The 18303-nt window shown below is 35.2% G+C and overlaps 2 pseudogenes; both read left to right on the forward strand.

The window, feature by feature from the left end:
* The first annotated feature begins 3684 nt into the window (after positions 1-3684).
* LOC101022969 lies at positions 3685-5758 on the forward strand (annotated as a pseudogene).
* A 1045-nt stretch (positions 5759-6803) lies between these two features.
* LOC116271058 lies at positions 6804-7559 on the forward strand (annotated as a pseudogene).
* The last annotated feature ends 10744 nt before the right edge of the window (positions 7560-18303 follow it).

Here is an 18303-nt window from a genome sequence, read left to right on the forward strand (position 1 = left end):
AATCAAATGTTGTAAATGGAAAAGGTGACTCAATAGACATAATACATTATGATTGGAGTATGAAAATTTCAGGATTACACTGTTAATCAGAATGAGTTATTTACAAAGATAGGCAAACATTTTTGACAGTATTAACTGATGAAGTCAATATGAAACAAATGGCAGGCCAATTGACCAAGTAATGTCTGAAAAGCATAGCTAAAAGAACACAAGGAGAAAGAACTGGCTTTCATGACAATTATACGTTCATTAAATTGATGAGCTTGAAAAGACTCATTGAAGTAAACATGGAGTTTGACTATAGTAAGTTGGTTTGCTTACTCATGGAGGTTTAGCTATGCTAGCAAATCTACTTCTTTTCCAGGAATCAATTGTTTAGTAACCCAGAACTTAAAACCTTAACTTGGATGAAGAAGTAGTCTTTTCTACTCATGTTTGATAACGTTAATATAATTCCAGAGATACAGAAATTATTATGGATTAGTGCACTGCAATTTTTAGAAGATATGAGAATACATGGAAATAAGAAATTAATTAAATCAGAGATATTATCATTTTATATAAATGTAAGTATTATAATAGTGTTGTTATATTTTGTTTATGCTTTGTCTACAATTGAAAGTGTTTGCAATGTTCTAAAAACAACCATTGTTAAGTTTATAAATAGAAGCTGAAGTTCTGGATGGCTTTTACTTTTAGTAAACAATCTTTTTATTCAATAAATAGTTTTTTCAAAAAAATATTTTTAATTTTACCACATTTTATCCATAACTACATAAATATTTATTAACAAGTTGATAGTATTTATAAATAAATATAGAATGTGTACTTAATAGTAAATACTACCTTCCACAAATCTTAGATTCACACTTGAAGACCCTATTGAACTGTTTTGATGGACACAGAATATATAGAACAAGTAAATAATTAATCTCTTCATTTAAAATGAATATTATGGTTGAAGCACTAGAAAAGGAGCAATAAAAACCCAAACGAAAAATTAAAAAACTTTATTTGATAATAGTGCTCAAGATGATTGTTAGGCTCTTTCTAAAGCTATCAACTTCACAACTAGGTAACTGAATTATTTTAAGACTATGCTTTACAATAAATAAAAAATCGCAATAAATCTATAATAATTTATATTGATCTTTAATTTAGTTGGTGTTTTTAGTATTTTCTTGCCATTGTGCCTTTTACTTTCTTCTTACAGCTACAGCCTTAAGCCCTTTCCTATCAAAAAGCTTACAAATGTCATTGGAACAGCATAAGCTTTCTCAGAAATATTGGTTCACTTTTCTCAACTTAATGAACTGATTTGTTTTTCATGTTTCAACCTGATTTAATAGTGCAGATAAAAGGAAATAATAAGCACACTCAGATCTCGAAATGTAATAAAATGAACATTTTTTCTGTAAAGACTATTCGATGATTCAATTTTCTTTCCTCTTACTCTTACTCTTAATGACTTGGGTCATTTGATGTACTCAATGCATAGCTGAACATCCTGGTGCATTTCTAAAAACTGAATAATTTGAAAATAATTATGTGTTTATTATAATACAAGTAAATTTCTGACCATTCCTACTAAAAGAAGACTTTCTGAGAAAAAAAATCTGAATTACAGTAAAGAAAGCTAGAAAAAAATAATAAATTCAATTTTATGATGAATTTAAATTCCCTAAAGGTAAGGATATGGTTACCACTTAACATCTATTCAGGGCTAAAAGTGCAGTTTGATTATTTGCTTTTTCATTAAGAGTCAACAACAAGCTTTAAGCATTTCATAAAGTAAATTGAAGTAGTGAGTTTAATATATTGAGCAAAATGTGGGGCTCATAGTAATATTAAAAATGTTCATATTTTTAATCATAATCAAAGAAAACGTAGGTTGTAAATCATGGTTAAAGATTGTCATTTTCTTGGAGCTAACAAGTCAACTAAACAGAGACTGGGCTGAGGAACTGTCCGTTGAATAAATGCTAAATGGAGTAGAGGCTAAATAATAGGCAGGAGACACAGAGCTGTGGAAAATTCCAAGCCTGACAAAGTGACATTATGATTTTTTATTTATGTTTTCCATGTCTTAAGGGTCTCATTTTGTAGCACAGAGAATTAAACATATATTAAATATAACAGAAAATTAGGAAGCAATTGGAAGACACAGGAGAATGCTAGCATTTGCTCAGTTTGTGTTGTTCACATAAACTCCCAATTATTTTCCATTGCCTTCATTAAAAATTAGATTCGGTACTCCAGAAGGTCAAGTTAGTGCAGGAATTTAGAATTGCTGTAGTGCTTCTGTCAAAAACTAAGATGAAAAACTGTTATGCAATATTCAAATAATAAGAGAGTTCAGGAAGATGGTCAAGTACAATATCAACTTACAAAATCAATAATGTTTCTTCATAAATGCACTTACCAATTTAAAAATACAGCAGCCACAGATTACTGGGTCTTACCCCTCGAATTTCTGACTCAGTAGGATTGAGGTGAGACTGGATAACTTGCATTACTAGCAAGTTTCCAAGTGGTATTGATGGTACTGGTCCAGGATTCACACTGTGAGAGCCGCTGCACAATAGAAGTCTGAACATGTGCATCAAAAGACATGTATAGGAAAGCTCATAGCAACATCAATCATTATTATAAAGTATTTACAACAATTCATTATGTCAATCAACAACAGAAACTATAAATAACTCAGAGTATATTCAGACAATTGAACATTCTATAGTGGTATCAAAGAATGAACTACACACCTATATACAATAACGTAGCTCATTCTCATTTTGAGCAAAAGAAAAATCTCAGAAAAATGTATAAAGCATGTTTTAATGTATAAGATTCAATATGAAACAAATTAAGATATTATATGAGAATAGTTTTATGATTAAATCATAAAGAAAAGGAAGAACGTGAATAACCCAATAATAGAGAGAGTCGGTTTCCTCCATAGGGTATGTGGGTAGTGGGGAGATGCAATCATGGAGAGTATTGTTCTGTTTCTTAAGCTTGAGGTGAGTTATTGGATGTTTATTTTATTCTAAATTGTACAGACACATGATGCATACCTTTTCTATTTAGGGTATGTGTCAGAATAAAAAAAAATTACAAGATAATGTGACCCCCACACCAAAAAAAAAAAAAAAAAAAATAGAAAAACCTTAAGTCAAAGCAAAAACAAACAAACAAACAAAAAACAAACTATAATGTATGCAGAAAAAAATCCTACCAAAATGCAAAATAATAAAAATCTAAACCAAAATAGATAAAAGAATAAGTTTAAAGACAAAATATGTCTTCTTTAAAAACATAATTGCACCCAAGTTATTTATAAAGCTACTGAAGTATCAAGATAAATTTCAGCAAGATGGTTGAAGGAGTTAAAAAATTTATGAAAGATTAAAGGTCAAAATATCTAAATCAATTTTGTTTAAAAGAGGAGGGGACTCATCCTGCAAGATTTTAACAAATGCACCTAAACAATAGTTATCAACACTATGATGCTCTGGCCCCAAACAAAGATATGGAACATAACAGAGGGTTCAGAAATAGATCCATGTGGATATCATATAGATGAAAAGAGACATTAGTGAGGAAACATCACTTAGTACGTGCTGCTGTAAAAACAGATCCAAGACATGGAGAAAAGTAAAGCAGAATAGCTAATTTGCAATATACACACAGCAGACTCATATATATGACAAGTAAAAAACATAAAGGAGAAAGGACAAGAAAATATGTTTACTACCTTCTTGCAGGAAAGCTTTTCTTGGGATCGAGGGCACAGGGTGTTGCAGCAGGAGCTGGGGAATGTGAAGAGCTCTTGATGGCAGCGCCAGGGCCTGGACCACAAATGATCTTCTGCCACAGCTGCCACATTGGCGGCAAGGACAAGAAACACAAGGCTCTGGCGGCCACGGCGGTCCGGTGGTCCGGGCCTCCGTGTCTGCTTTCAGAGCCAAATCCACCACTGGGGCTGGAACTGCCCAGGAGGCCTAAAACAAAAAGCTGGTGTCCAGGCCTCCCGCCCGATGCCGCTGCAAGCACTAGGAAGTCTCGAGTCAAGCAAGATTCAAAAATTTATAGTTTTAATTCTACAAATGATTCTGGTGGTCCTGCAAGTCTGGGTAAATCTCTTTTGAAAGTGGTAATTAATAACAAACTAGAGCAAGGAATTATGGGAGTGATCAATGAACATAAAAAGCAAAACAATGACAAAGGAGTGATTTCTGGATGACTTACTGCCAAAAAAATTGCAGGATTTTTATACGGCCTTACAAGCATTTTTATTTAAGACTAAGACATTGAAGATGCCATGACCAATACTCTCTTACATGGAAATGACCTTCATTCTGCCTTGGACTGGCTCTGTTTAAACCTTGCAAATGATGCACTGAAAGATTCAGTCAAGAATTTGAAGAGTAACAACCTAAAAGTGGGCTGAAATTGCCGTCTCCCGTACAAGCCACTATTTCACCTCCATTGCAACCTAAAACAAAACAAAACAAACAAACGAAAACAAACAAAAAAGCAAAAGACCCTAAGATTAAGCCAAAAAAGGAAGAAGGAAATATGGAAGCAAATATGAAAGAATGGATTTCATGGTACACTGAACAATAAATGAAGAAGAAAAGAATGAGAATTCTAAAAGTTTAGAAGAAGAGGGAAAAAAATGATCCCAACAAAAGGTACTTACATTTTGCAGAAAAACTGCTGGATGCAAAGGAGCAACTAGCTACCTTTAAACTGGAAAAAAAAAAAAAAAAAGGCAAAACCAAAAGGAGGCTCAGGAAAAAAATAAATAAATAAGGAAATTTCAAAGAAAAATGGAAACTTTAGAAGATGATCCAGTACTTAATCCAGCCATAAAGATTTCACATCAATAAAATGAAAGAAAAAACCCTCCTGTGACCATAGAGTGGGAAAGTGCATTGAACTTTTAAGTTATTTGAAAAATCTGCAGCTGCTACTGAAGAAGAGAAAGATAAAAAGAACCTCATGATGTAAGAAATTTTGGCTGTACCACCCAAAGTTGAACTGGAAAATCTCCCAAACAATTTCTGATTGACTGGTTCAGGAAGACTCTTCCCAAGAGTCCAAATCGTTCCTTTGAAAAAGTTCCAGTAGGTAGATACTGGAAATGTGGGGTTAGGGTAAGCAAGTCGGGAGGTGCTGTCCTGGTAGGATGCCTACAATCTTAACAGGATGGCATGCAAGCTCAGCACCTGAGACGTACTTTAGTTCTTTATCATTTAGTTAAAGGGCAGTCAGTTCATCAGTTATTTCATCCTACTTCCCAAGATGTTTGGCTGGAGTGTAGTGATGCAGAAAAGAAAAGGGAAGAATTAAATAAAATGAAAACCAATAAACCATGTGACCTTTTTATTGCCAAACTTTTGAATACATTGAAACAGCAGCAACAACAGCATTCTGAAAGTAGGAGAGAAAACTCTAACGATCCTGAGAAATCTTGGGAAAATTTATCTTCTGTTGATTTTTCTGCACTGTCCTTGGAATCAGCAAACACGGAAGATTTGGAACCTGTTAGAAACCTCTCTAGAAAGTTGCAAGGCACACCTAAGTATTAAAAACTTCTAAAGGAAAGACAACAGTTTCCTGCATTTAAACATCGGGATTCAAGTGTTGAAACTCTTAAAGGCACTGCTGAGTGGTTGTGGCAGGTAAAACAAGGAGTGATAAAAGTACTCAGGTACCACATTTTCTGTTGGAAGTTTTGCTTCTAAATGAGTAGGGAGCAAGTAAATGTAACATTGCCTGTACCCAACCTCAAAGGATCTCAGCAGTGAGTTTAGCCACCAGACTGTGTGAAGAATTGGGCTGTGAAAATGCAACTGGAGGAAGGAATTCTTTGTGTGGATATCAGATCCGGATGTTATCTCAAGCTTGTGAATCTACCAGTTTACTCTATTGTACAACAGGGGTTTTGCCAAGGAAACTTCAAGAAGATGGTCCTTTTGCGAATGCGTCTCATGTTATTGTAGATGAGGTTCGTAAAAGAAGTGTCCAGACAGACCTCCTACTGACTATCTTAAAGGAAGTTTTACAAAAACAGTCTCATCTCTAATTGATTCTAATGAGTGTGGCTGTGGGCAGTGAACAATTTTCCACATATTTCACACACTGCCCCACTCTCAGAATTTCAGGAAGGAGTTATCTTGCTGAGACCTTTCATCATGAATATGTAATAGAAGAAACAGACTTTGTACTGTGAAAAGACTCAGGATATTGTCAGAAATGGATATTGTCAGAAATTTCTGGAGTAGGAAGAAGAAATAATCACTAATGTTACAAACAAAGCAGGGGGAATAAAAAAATTAAGAATACATTTCAGTTCAGACTAGAGCAAATGCTGATTTAAATCTATTTTACCAAAAGTACAGCAACTTCACTCAGCATGCTATTCTCTACACGTGAATCCTCATAAAATCAACCTGGATTTCATTTTGGAACTTCTTGCATATTTGGATAAAAGTCCCCAGTTTGGAAATATTGAAGGAGCAGTATTAATCTTTTTCCCAGGCCTGGCTCGTGTTCAGCAGCTGTATGATCTCCTATCAAATGATAGAAGGTTGTATTCTGAACCATATAAATTGATAGCTCTGCACTCTATTCTTTCAACCCAAGATCAAGCTGCAGCACTCACACTTCCTCCTGCAGGAGTTAGAAAGATTGTTTTAGCAACAAAGTTTGCGCAGATGGGTAGCGCTCTTCCAGATACTGAGTTTGTAATTGACACTGGAAAAACAGAAGAAAATAAGCTCCATGAAAGCAGATAGATGAGTTCTTTGGTTGAGACATTTGTCAGTAAAGCCAGTGCTTTGCAGTGCCAGGGGAGAGCTGGGCGAGTCAGAGATGGCTTCTGATTCTGGGGGAACACGAGAGAAAAATTTGAAGGCTTTGTGGATTATTCTGTTCCTGAAATCTTACATGTACCTTTAGAGAAATTATGCCTTCATACTATGAAGTGTAATCATGATTCTCCTGAAGATTTCCCTTTCAAAGCCTTAGATTCGCCTCAGTTCCCAGTGATCAGCCATTCAATGAATTTCCTCCAAAAAACTGGAGCTTGTAAGCTTAATGAGCCTCAGCTGACTCTGTTGGGCCAATACCTTGCAGCTTTACCTGTGTATGTCAAGATTGGCAAGATGTTTATTTTTTGTACAGTATTTGGCTTCCTTGACCCAGTGGCAAAACTAGCTGCAGTTATAATAGAGAAGTCTCCTTTTACCACACCAATTGGTCGAAAAGATGACACAGATCTTGCAAAATCAGCTTTGGCCATGGTGGATTCAGAACACCTGATCATCTACAATGCATATCTAGGATGGAAGAAAGCACGACAGGAAGAAGGTTATCATTCTGAAATCATATACTGCCAGAGGAACTTTCATAATAGAACATTACAGTTTACCCTAGAGGTATTTCTTAAAATAGCTCACTCTCTCAGAGTCACGGATAACTGTAACAAGTTTATTTGGGAAAAAAGAATGCCTAGGAAAATACTTGACACACAGTAAGTGTTTAATAAACATTTGGTGAATTAGAACAAAAAAAGTTTTTCTTAAAACAAGGTCTCAAAAAATGAAATTTGGATCAAAAATACGTATTATTTTACTACATTAAGATCAAGGAGTTCAGCTTAACACAGGATACCTACAAAAAAGTTGACAAGTAATCGATTGTGATAATAACTATCATTTGTTATTTATATTTAAAACAGTTTAAAATAATATAAGATTAAATAATTGATAGAAAAATTTATCCTCAAATCAATGAGAGGAAATACAAAATCCAATGGGAAAAAAAATGGACAAAGTATATAAAGAGGCAGCTCATATATGGAGTACATGAATGTCTGACAATTTCATTGGTAATCATACAAATATAAATGTAAATTACCATTTTATACATGTATGGCTAGAAAAACATGAAGTTTGATTGTATAAATGTTTTGGTGAATATATAGATACTTTGAAACATGTGTATAATGCTGGAAATAGTTTAATCAGAAAAGTCATTATGGAAATAAATATGGAAATATAAAACAAAATTGAACATAAGTATATATTGTGATCTGCAGTTAAAATCCTTATACTCCAGAAATGCTTGAGCAGTTTCATGAGACTCACATACAGATACATTCATGGAAGCAACATTTTTGCTAGCATTTAGATAAAGGCTACTTATATGTCTACTTATGGGAAATGTACAATAAAAGGTGGAGGAGGCCTGCATAAAAATATTGTGGAACATATTGAAGTAGGAAAATACGTGCTTATATGCAACTGAAATCATTTTTGTTTAAATGTTATATTAACAAAGAGTTTAAGACTCACAACACAATGCTATTTAACAGAAATAAGGAGGTACGATCACAGAAACAAAAACATTCTTTGGCTCACCAAGATGTAGGTGCACACGCATGAGCAAGTGCATGCATGTACATCCATGCACGCACATGCGTGCGTGCGTGCACACACAAACACACACATTTAACCATAAGGGAAGGTTGTAGAGATTGTAAGTGAGAAATAGAAATGATAGTTAAAAAAAATTAAATAAAGGAAAGGCCTTGCAAAACGGTTGATATACCATGTACTGTGTAGTATGATAAACTCTCTTACATGTACCTAAATTCAAAACAGAAAGGAAGAAAAAAATGATTTTAAGGAGGGAAAAAAAGGGAAGGAGGAGCCAAGAGAAGGAGGGAGGAGAGGAAAGTAAAGAAGCAAACCTGTAAATCTCCCTTGTTTAAAAGACTTTTCCACAATTTATGTCTAAACATCGAAATTCCTTGTCTCTAGTTTGAATATCCACGACAAATTTTATGTTTTTAACCTAAAGACTCCACCAAAAAATTATTAAAACAGATAAACAAATTCAATAAGCTGTAGGATACAAAATCGACATACAAAAATCAGTAGCATTTTTATATGCCAAGAGCAAACAATCTGAAAAAGAAATCACAAAAATAATGACATTTGCAACAGCTACAAATAAAATAAAATTAAATAACTAAGAATAACTTAACCAAAAATGTGGAAGATCTCTACAATGAAAACTTTAAAATATTGAGCAAGAAATTGAAGAAGACACAAAAAATGAAGAAATATTCCATGATCATGAAATAATCAATATTGTTAAGATGTCCATATTATCGAAAGCAAACTGCAGATGGAATTCAATCCCTATCAAAATACCAATGACATTCTTCACAGCAATAGAAATATAAAAAACAATCGTATAATATATATGAAACCACAAATGACCCGAATAGCCAAAGCTATCCTGAGCAAAATGAAACTGACTAGAAAAATCACATTACCTATTTTCATTTACCTATTATGCATTGCATGCATGTATCAAAAAAGGGATATAAAAATTATACTACAGCTATAGTTATCAAAACAGCATGGTACTGGCATAAAAACATACACACAGGCCAGTGGAACAGAATACAGGATCCAGATATAAATCCATATATTTACAGTTAACTAATTTTCAAACGAGGTGCCAAGAACATACATTGGGGAAAGGACAGTCTTTTCAATAAATGGTGCGAGGGAAATAGGATATCCATATTCAGAAAAATGAAATTAAACCTCTATTTCTCACCATATTAAAAAAAAATCAAATCAAATTGATTAAAGACTTAAATTTAAAACCTAAACTTTGAAACTACTAAAAAAAATGGGGAAGTTCTCCAGGGGATTGGTCTGCAGATTTCTCAAGGGCTATACCAAAATTGTAGGCAACTAAAGCAAAAGTGGTCACACAAAGCTTCTATATGCAAAATAAACAGTTAACATGGTGACGAGACAGCACATAGAATGAGATAAAATGTTTATTAACTATCCACCTTACAAGGGATTAATAACCAGAATATATAAGGAGCTCACACACCTCAATAAGAAAAAAATCTAATAATCGGAATTAAAAATGGGCAAAAGAGCTGAATAAACATTTCTCAAAAGAAGACATATAAGTGGAAAACAGGAATATGAAAAGATGCCCAGTATTACTGATCATCAGAGAAATGCAAATCAAAACTACAATGAGATATCATAACATCCCTTAAAACGACTGTTACCCAAATGTCAGGCAATAACAAATGCTGGTGAAGATGTGAAGAAAAGGGAATCCTCATACACTGTTGGTGGGAATGCAAATTAGTACAACTACTGTGGAGAATAGTATGGAGGTTTCTCAACAACCTAAAAATGAAGCTACCATATGTTCCAGCAATCCTACTGTTTGTTAGGTACATATGCAAAAGAGGGGAAATCAGTATATTGAGCAGTTATCTGCACTCCTATTTTTATTGCAGCACTATTCACAGTAACCAAGATTCAGAAGCAGTCTAAATGCCCATCAAAATACGAATGGATAAGGAAAATGTGGAACATATACACAATGGGGTGCTATTCAGTCATAAAACATGTTGAAATTCTGTCATTTTAAACAACATGGGTTGAACTGGGGGACATTTTGTTATGTGAAATAAGCCAAGCACAGAAAGACACACTTCACATTTTCTCACTAATTTGTTGGAGGTAAAAATTAAAATAATTGAACACCTGGAGACAGAAAGTAAAATGATGGTTACCAGAGGATGGGAAGGGTAGTGGAGTCAGAGGAGGTGGAAGTGGGATTGGTTTAATGGATACAAAAAATCTAATATTTGAGAGCACAACAGGATACAGTCAACAATAATTTGTTTATTTTTAAATAAAAGAATATACTTGGAATGTTTGTAATACAAATAAATGATAAATGCTTCAGGTAATGGACACTGCATTTATCCTGATGTGATTATTATGCATTGCATGCATGTATCAAAAAAATCTCATGTATCCCATATATGTACACCTACTATGTACCCATAAAAATAAAAATATATGTAAACAAAATTTGACACATTTGCCATATGAGATAAAATGCGTTTTGCAAATATGAAATGAATTTGTCTGAAAACTAAGAAATCCCTGCTGGTCTGAAAATTACAGAATAATTGTTCTGAAATGTGTCACATCTTATGAACTTGAGCTTGCTGGCTCTGCCTTTTAGAATGATAACACCAAATTATGTAAGTTCCGATGTAGTTAATTTATTCTTGGATACCTCACTGTCATCTTGCTCAGTTTCTATGTGATACTATGGCATGGTTATGTCAAAGGTAAGGCATGCTGCTGGAAGATATGGATGACGTAAATCTAATGAATGACATCACATTTTCATTTACCAGGACATAGCTGAGACAAAGGGGTGATTTTAATAGTGTTAGTATTGTCTCAACAGGTAGGTGTAAATATTAACAGAAACAATCGGGTTCACAAAGAAATATGAAACTACTTAGAAAGTGTACAAATTGATTTAAAAAGTATCAGGAAGACTTTTCATAGATACTTTTTATTTCATGTGGTTTAAATTTTATTTTTACTAGCAATTCCATTTGAAATATTTATTGTTATTGTGGGATTTGATAATCTCTGATTTTCTAAAAATTTCAACCCATAAAAATGACATTTTGCTTGTAATTATATATCTGAGTAAATGCATCCTCCCAACCTTGGCATCGTTGGCCCTGTGTTTATTGGCCCAGGTATACTATATACCTAAGAAGGCTGCCAGGCTGGGCGCGGTGGCTCACGCCTGTAATCCCAGCACTTTGGGAGCCGAGGTGGGTAGATCGCCTGAACTCAGGAGTTTGAGACTAGCCTGGCCAATATGGTGAAATCCCCATCTCTACTAAAAATACAAAAGTTAGCCAAGTGTGGTAGAGGGTGCCTGTAGTCCCAGCTACTGCTACTCGGGAGGCTGAGGCAGGAGAATCACTTGAACCTGGAAGACAGAGGTTGCAGTGAGCCGAAATTGTGCCACTGCACTCCAGCCTCGGTGACAGAGCAAGACTCCATCTCAAAAGAAGAAAAAAAAAAAAAAAAAGGCACCTGCCTGCCAGACAAGTGCTAATAAGTTATCAGTTCAGTTGCTGATTATGTCCTGCACCTAGGTTTCTTCTACCTTCTATTTCAGTAATTGAAGGCTAAATTATCATACCCAGATTAATTGTATTTCAGGACCAAATGGACTTCCTCTGCAGATGCTACCTCGGTAATAGCTGCTGCTGGACCACCATAACCTCTTTGGTGGTTATGCTTACCTGATAGGCCCCATAATAACGCTTCACTCTATCTAGAGAAAAACATGTCTTAAATTTTGAAACTCTTTATAAAACTTGATCAATGTTAATTATATCTCCTCTATTCTACCTTTATTCGACTGATCTACAATTTTAGTTCTAATTTCTGAACTCATAGCTTTGCAACTTTGCCTATAAATTAGAAAGTTGTGCTTAACTGTCTATGTTTGTTATTGCAGCAATGTCTTGGTCAAAGGCTTCCACAGTCTATGCTAAGATGTTATAGATTGGGATGTAGGCATGAATGACTTAATTTGCTGCAAAAGGAGCTAAATGAGAAGGATAATACTCTGGAACTGGTATTGATTGTTAAGTTGGAGCACTGCCAGAGGTGGTAAGATATGAAGACTCATAGGCATTTACTAGACTTGACAAAATAATAAAGTAATAGTTGTTCTAATAGGGTGCAGCACAATTCTCTGGGTGGGCTTGTACTTACTCAGGTCTCCCCCATCTCTTGCTTGTAGTTTTCAAGAATAACTGCAAAATATATTGGGAATGCAATATCCTGAGATAGGTAGAAACTGCTTGAAAAAGCCTGGGCTTTGTTATTCTCTCTTGTGAAATCAAGCAGAGCTTCCAAGCTTTAGTTCAGTCAGTCAAGTTTCCCTGAACTACATAACCCATGGTGTGCTGCATTTTGGGTCCTATGCAAGTGGGACACATGCAGTTAAGACTCTATCCTCCCCAGGCAGTTTTCTTGAGAATTAGGGAACCAGCTCACAAACCTTAGACTTTTTTGGTACATTGTTGCCTATTTGTACATAATAAATTCACTTCATATAACTTGTTGCATGTGCATTCATTCCGTCACACCAGACTCAGACATTGGTAGCCAGGAAACTGTGACCCTACTTCACACTGGAGATTACTATAGATAATCCAGTGGCAGATAAAATCTGCAGATTTATCAAGGAATAGGCAAACCATTGTTGCCAAAGACATTGGCAGTATGTGTGTGCTGGTAGTTTGATCCTACTGTTTGATTATATAGAAAAGTATTCCCATTCCCACAAACAACAACTTCAGTACTGTAGGAGCTGGGGTACTAAGCAGTTTGCCCCAAGCAGGATAAAAAGCAGAGGCCACTAAGGTGCTCTAGTTATGATAAATTGGCTATCATCTGTTAGGAGTTTGATCTCAGGGATAAGGCAAGGGCTCAGCTAGTGGAATTGTTGCATAAGCTTAGAATGAGACAAGAAGCAAGGGTCAGAAAGTGGGTCTAACTTAGAGTTTTTAAGTTTCTGTGATTAATAGTATTTATAATTTTAGTGTTGGATAGCAAGTGATATTATACATGGTATAAGTAAAGATATTTATTGTTTTATTCACTTCTGTTTCTCTCTCCCCCTAGACTAGCGTTTGGCTTAGAATAAGCATTCAAGAAATCTATACTTAATGTAGAACAGATAAACACAGGAATGGGAGGGAGAGTTCACAGTCTAAAGAATCAGGCAGGTCCTGACGCAAACCCAGTTGGAAAATTGCTAATGATAAATGTTGTCAGTCAGAAAAGTCCTATTGTATATAAGAATGCATAAAAAATACAGGCTAAAAGACAACATTTCCATGTTTGACATAACTAAATAATTACTATTTTTGTATTTACAACATAGAGTGCAAAACCATTCAAGTATTCTAAACTACCAAATACATAGTTTAAAATATTTGACAAGTTATGTAATTCTATAGTATAAATAAGTGTCATGTGTATTACTTTTTTGTTTGTTGTTTAATGTAAGTATCATCAAGAGAAAACAATTAGAAATCATAATAACCACAGGTCACATCTTTATTAGCATTCAATTAAGTTTCAATTACACTGTTAATCTTTTTGTCATGTCACCTAAACTCGTAAGTGCAATAACAATTAGATCTGTAGAAACTGAAAGAATCACTATTTAGAGTATTTAATGAATTACGTAGCAAGATTTTTTCTCTTGAAAGAAAATTACTTTTTGAAAGTCTCTCACTTAGGAATAGTGATTTTTAAAAAGTCATTTTTGAGAATTAGGAGGCGGAGCAAGATGGCCGAATAGAACGCTTCAATTATCATTCCCGCAGAGGACCAACAAATTGCACAATTATCCATGCAAGAAAGCACTTCATAAGAACCACAAAATCAAATTAGCAATCATAGTATCTGGTTTAATATAATGTCAAGGAAAAAGGCATTCAAGAGTGTGGAAAAGAAAATCTTGCATTGCTTACACCATCCTCCTCCAACTCCCATCATTGCTGCTTGAAGAGAGTATCTTTGCTTGGAGAGAGTACTCTGCTTGGAGAGAGTACTCTGCTTGGAGAGAGTATCTCTGCTTAGAGGAAGGAGAAAGAAGTGAATGTAGTACTGTGCATTGGAACTCAGTGCTGCCTTGTCACAGTGTAATACAACACAGGGCAGATTTCTGCCAGTGTCCAAAGAGGGAGAATTTAGACTAACCCTGGGTGACAGGACAATTCTCAGCACCAAGGTTAGGAATTTGAGCCCCTCTTGGTTCCACTACCAGCTGACTAAAGTGGCCTGGGACCCAGAATAAATTTGTGTGGCTGTCACGCCACAAGGACCACAGTCTTTGGGCAAGCTCTGGAGCTTCCGTGGTCTCAGAGGCTGTGGAATTGAAGTGCATGCAGCTCAATGCAACACCAACTGTGGTGCCCAGGAAATGCCTGTATCACTTCTCCCTCACCTGTAGCCAGTGTAGCTTAGAGAGACACTCCTTGAGGAATGAGAGAGAAAAGTACAGAGGACTTTGTCTTGCAACTTCAGCAACAACTCAGCCACAGTAAAATAAAGCACCAAGCAAACTCCTGAAGCCCCCAGTTCTGGGCCTTAGCTCATGAATGATGTTTCTAAACTTACCCTGGGCCAGAAAGGAATTCACTGCCTTTGAGGGAGAACCCAGTGCTGTCAGGATTCACCACATGCTGACAAAAGAGCCCTTGGCCCTTGAATAAACTTTAATAGTAACCAGGCAGTACTCACCATAGGCCTTGGGTGAGACCCAGAACTTTGCTAGCTTCAGGTGTGACCCAGCACAGTCCCAGCTATGGTTGTCATGAAAGTGGTCATATCACCCAACCCCAACTCCAGGTATCCCTGGAGAGACTCCTTAAGATTGGAGGAAAACGAAGGAAGAAGACTGGGGGAAAGAGGAGGAAGAGAGCATGCGATGTCACCTGATAACCCAAAGAATTCTCCTTTATCTTACCCAAGCCTACCAAGGTGATGCCTCTAGGAATCAGCAAGGCAGTGTTTATATGGCTGCGTTGACCAAAGGCTTAAATCGTAATACCCAATTCTTTTGAATATGATGAAAGCCTCCTCAAGAAGGATGGGTTCAAACAAACCCATACTGTGAAGATTGAAATAAATACCTAACTCTTTACTGCCCAGACATTAATAAAAATCCACAAGCATCAAGAATTTCCAAGAAAATACAACCTCGCCAAACAAGTTAAATAAGGCCTCAGTTACCAATCTTGCAGTGACAGATGTATGTGAACTTACAGAGTAAGAATTTAAAATAGCTGTCTTGAGGAAGCTGTATGAACTTCAAGATAATAGACACAAGGAATTCAAATATCTTTCAGAGAAATTTTTAAAAGATTAATAAAAAAGTCAAACAGAAAAACTAAAAATGAAATATTCAATTGACATTCTGAAAATGCATCAGTGCCTATCAACACCAGAATTGATCAAGCAGAAGAAATAATAAGCTTGAAGACAGGCTGTATGAAAATACAGTCAGAGGAGAAAAAAGGAAACAGGAATTGAAAAAAAGGAAGAATGCCAACAAGATCTAGAAAACCACTTCGAAAGGGCAAATATAAGAGTTATTGGCCATAAAAAGGATGTAGAGACAGAGAGACCATAGTGAAAATTTTATTGAAAGAAATAACAACAGAGAACTTTCCAATTGTGGCGAAAGATATGAATATTGAGGTACAAGAAGGTCGTGGAACACCAAGAAAACTAAACCCAAGTAAGAGTACAAGGCTTATGTTAACCAAAATCTCAAAGCTCAAGGATAAAAGAGAGGATTCTAACATCAGCAAGCGAAAGAAGCAAACAACATGTAAAGGAGCTCCTATATGTCTGGCAGCAGACTTCTCAGTGGAAACTTTACAGGCCAGGAGAAAGTAGGATGACATTTCAAAGTGTGAAGAAAAAAAAAAAAATCTTTCAGTCTAGAATGTTATGACCAGCAAAATTGTCTTTCAAACATAAAGAAAAAATTAATACTTTCTCAGACATTCAAAAGCTGGGAAATACTGTAAACACCAGACTTGTATTATAAGAAATGCTAAAGGGAGTTTTTCAGTCTGGAAGAAAAGGACGCTGATGAACAACAAGAAATCACCACTCCCTTGGGAATAGTAAGTACACAGACAATACAGTATAAAACATATGTTAGGCCATGCAAAAACATTACTTTAATTGAAATAATATCAAATATCTTTTCTGACCAAATGGAATAAAACTAGAAATTAGTAAGAGGAACTTTGGAAACTATATAAACATATGCAAGTTAAACAATACGCTTCTGAATGACCACAGGGATAGTGAAGAAAGTAGGAAGGCAAATAAATATTTCTTGAAACAAATGAAAGTAGGTACATAACACACCAAAAGCTATGGAATATAGGAAATGCAGTAGTAAGTGGGAAATATTTTGCAATAAACACATAAATCTAAAAAGCAGCAAAGCTTCAAATAAACAACTTATATTTGCATGTTAAAATTTAAAAAATAAGAGCAATCCAAACCCAGAATTCATAGAAGAAAATAAATGATAAGGATTATAGCATAAATAAATAAAATCGAGACTAAAAATATACAAAATACCATTGAAATGAAGAGTTGGTGTATTGAAAATATCAAGAAAATTGCCAATTCTTTAGCTCGACTAAAAATAAAAGAGAGAAGATACCAAAAAATAAAATCAGAGATGAAAAATGAGACATTACAACTAATACTATAGAAATCCAAAGGATTCTTACAGACTATTATTATCAACTAAATGCCAACAAATTGGAAAATCTAGAATGAATGTTAAAATTTCTAGAAAGATACAAACTACAAAGATTAGATCATAAAAAAATCCTAAACATGAATAGATCAATAACAAGTAATAATATAGAAGGAGTAAAAAAAAAATCTCTCCATCAAACGAAAGCCCAGAACCTGCTCGCTTCACTGCTAAATTCTAGTATTTAAATAAAAATTAATACCAATCCTACTCAAACTTACTAAAAAGAAACCTAGAAGGAAGGAATACTTCCAAACTCATTCTATGAACCCAGCGTTACTCTGACGCAAAAATCAGATAAACCCACAATAAATAAAAGACAACTGCAGGTCAATATTTCTGATATCACAGAGCAAAAATGTCAACAACAAAAAATAGCAAACCAATTCAGCAACACAATTAAAAGATCATCCATCATGATCAAGCTGGGTTCCTCCTAGGGATACAAGGTTAATTAAACGTGAAAATTAATGTGATACATCATATAGTGTGAATGAAGGATAAAAACCATACGATCATTTCAATTGATGTTTAAAAAGTATTCAATAAAATTCAACATACCTTTATAAAAAACTAGGTATTGAGAGAATATACTTCAACATAATTAAAGCCATATATGACAAACCCACAACTAGTATTGTAATGAATGAGAAAAAAATGAAGGTCTTTCCTCTAAGATATGGAAAAAGACAAGGATACCCTCTGTCACCATTTATTCATCATGATGCTCAGGAAGTCCTAACCAGAGCAATCAGACAAAAGAAAGAAATAAAGAGCATCCAGGCTGGGTGCAGTGGCTCAAACCTGTAATCCCAGCACTGTGGGAGGTCGAGGCAGGCAGATCATGAGGTCAGGAGATCAAGACCATCCCAGCTAATACGGTGAAACCCCATCTCTACTAAAAATACAAAAAATTAGCCAGGCGTGGTGGTGGGAACCTGTAATTCCAGCTACTTGACAGGTTGAGGCAGGAGAATGGTGTGAACCTGGGAGGCGGGCTTGCAGTGAGCCAAGATGGTGCTACTGTACTCCAGCCTGGGCAACAGA

Source organism: Papio anubis, chromosome 1 (assembly GCF_008728515.1).
Source record: "Papio anubis isolate 15944 chromosome 1, Panubis1.0, whole genome shotgun sequence".
Taxonomy (NCBI): Eukaryota; Metazoa; Chordata; class Mammalia; order Primates; family Cercopithecidae; genus Papio; species Papio anubis.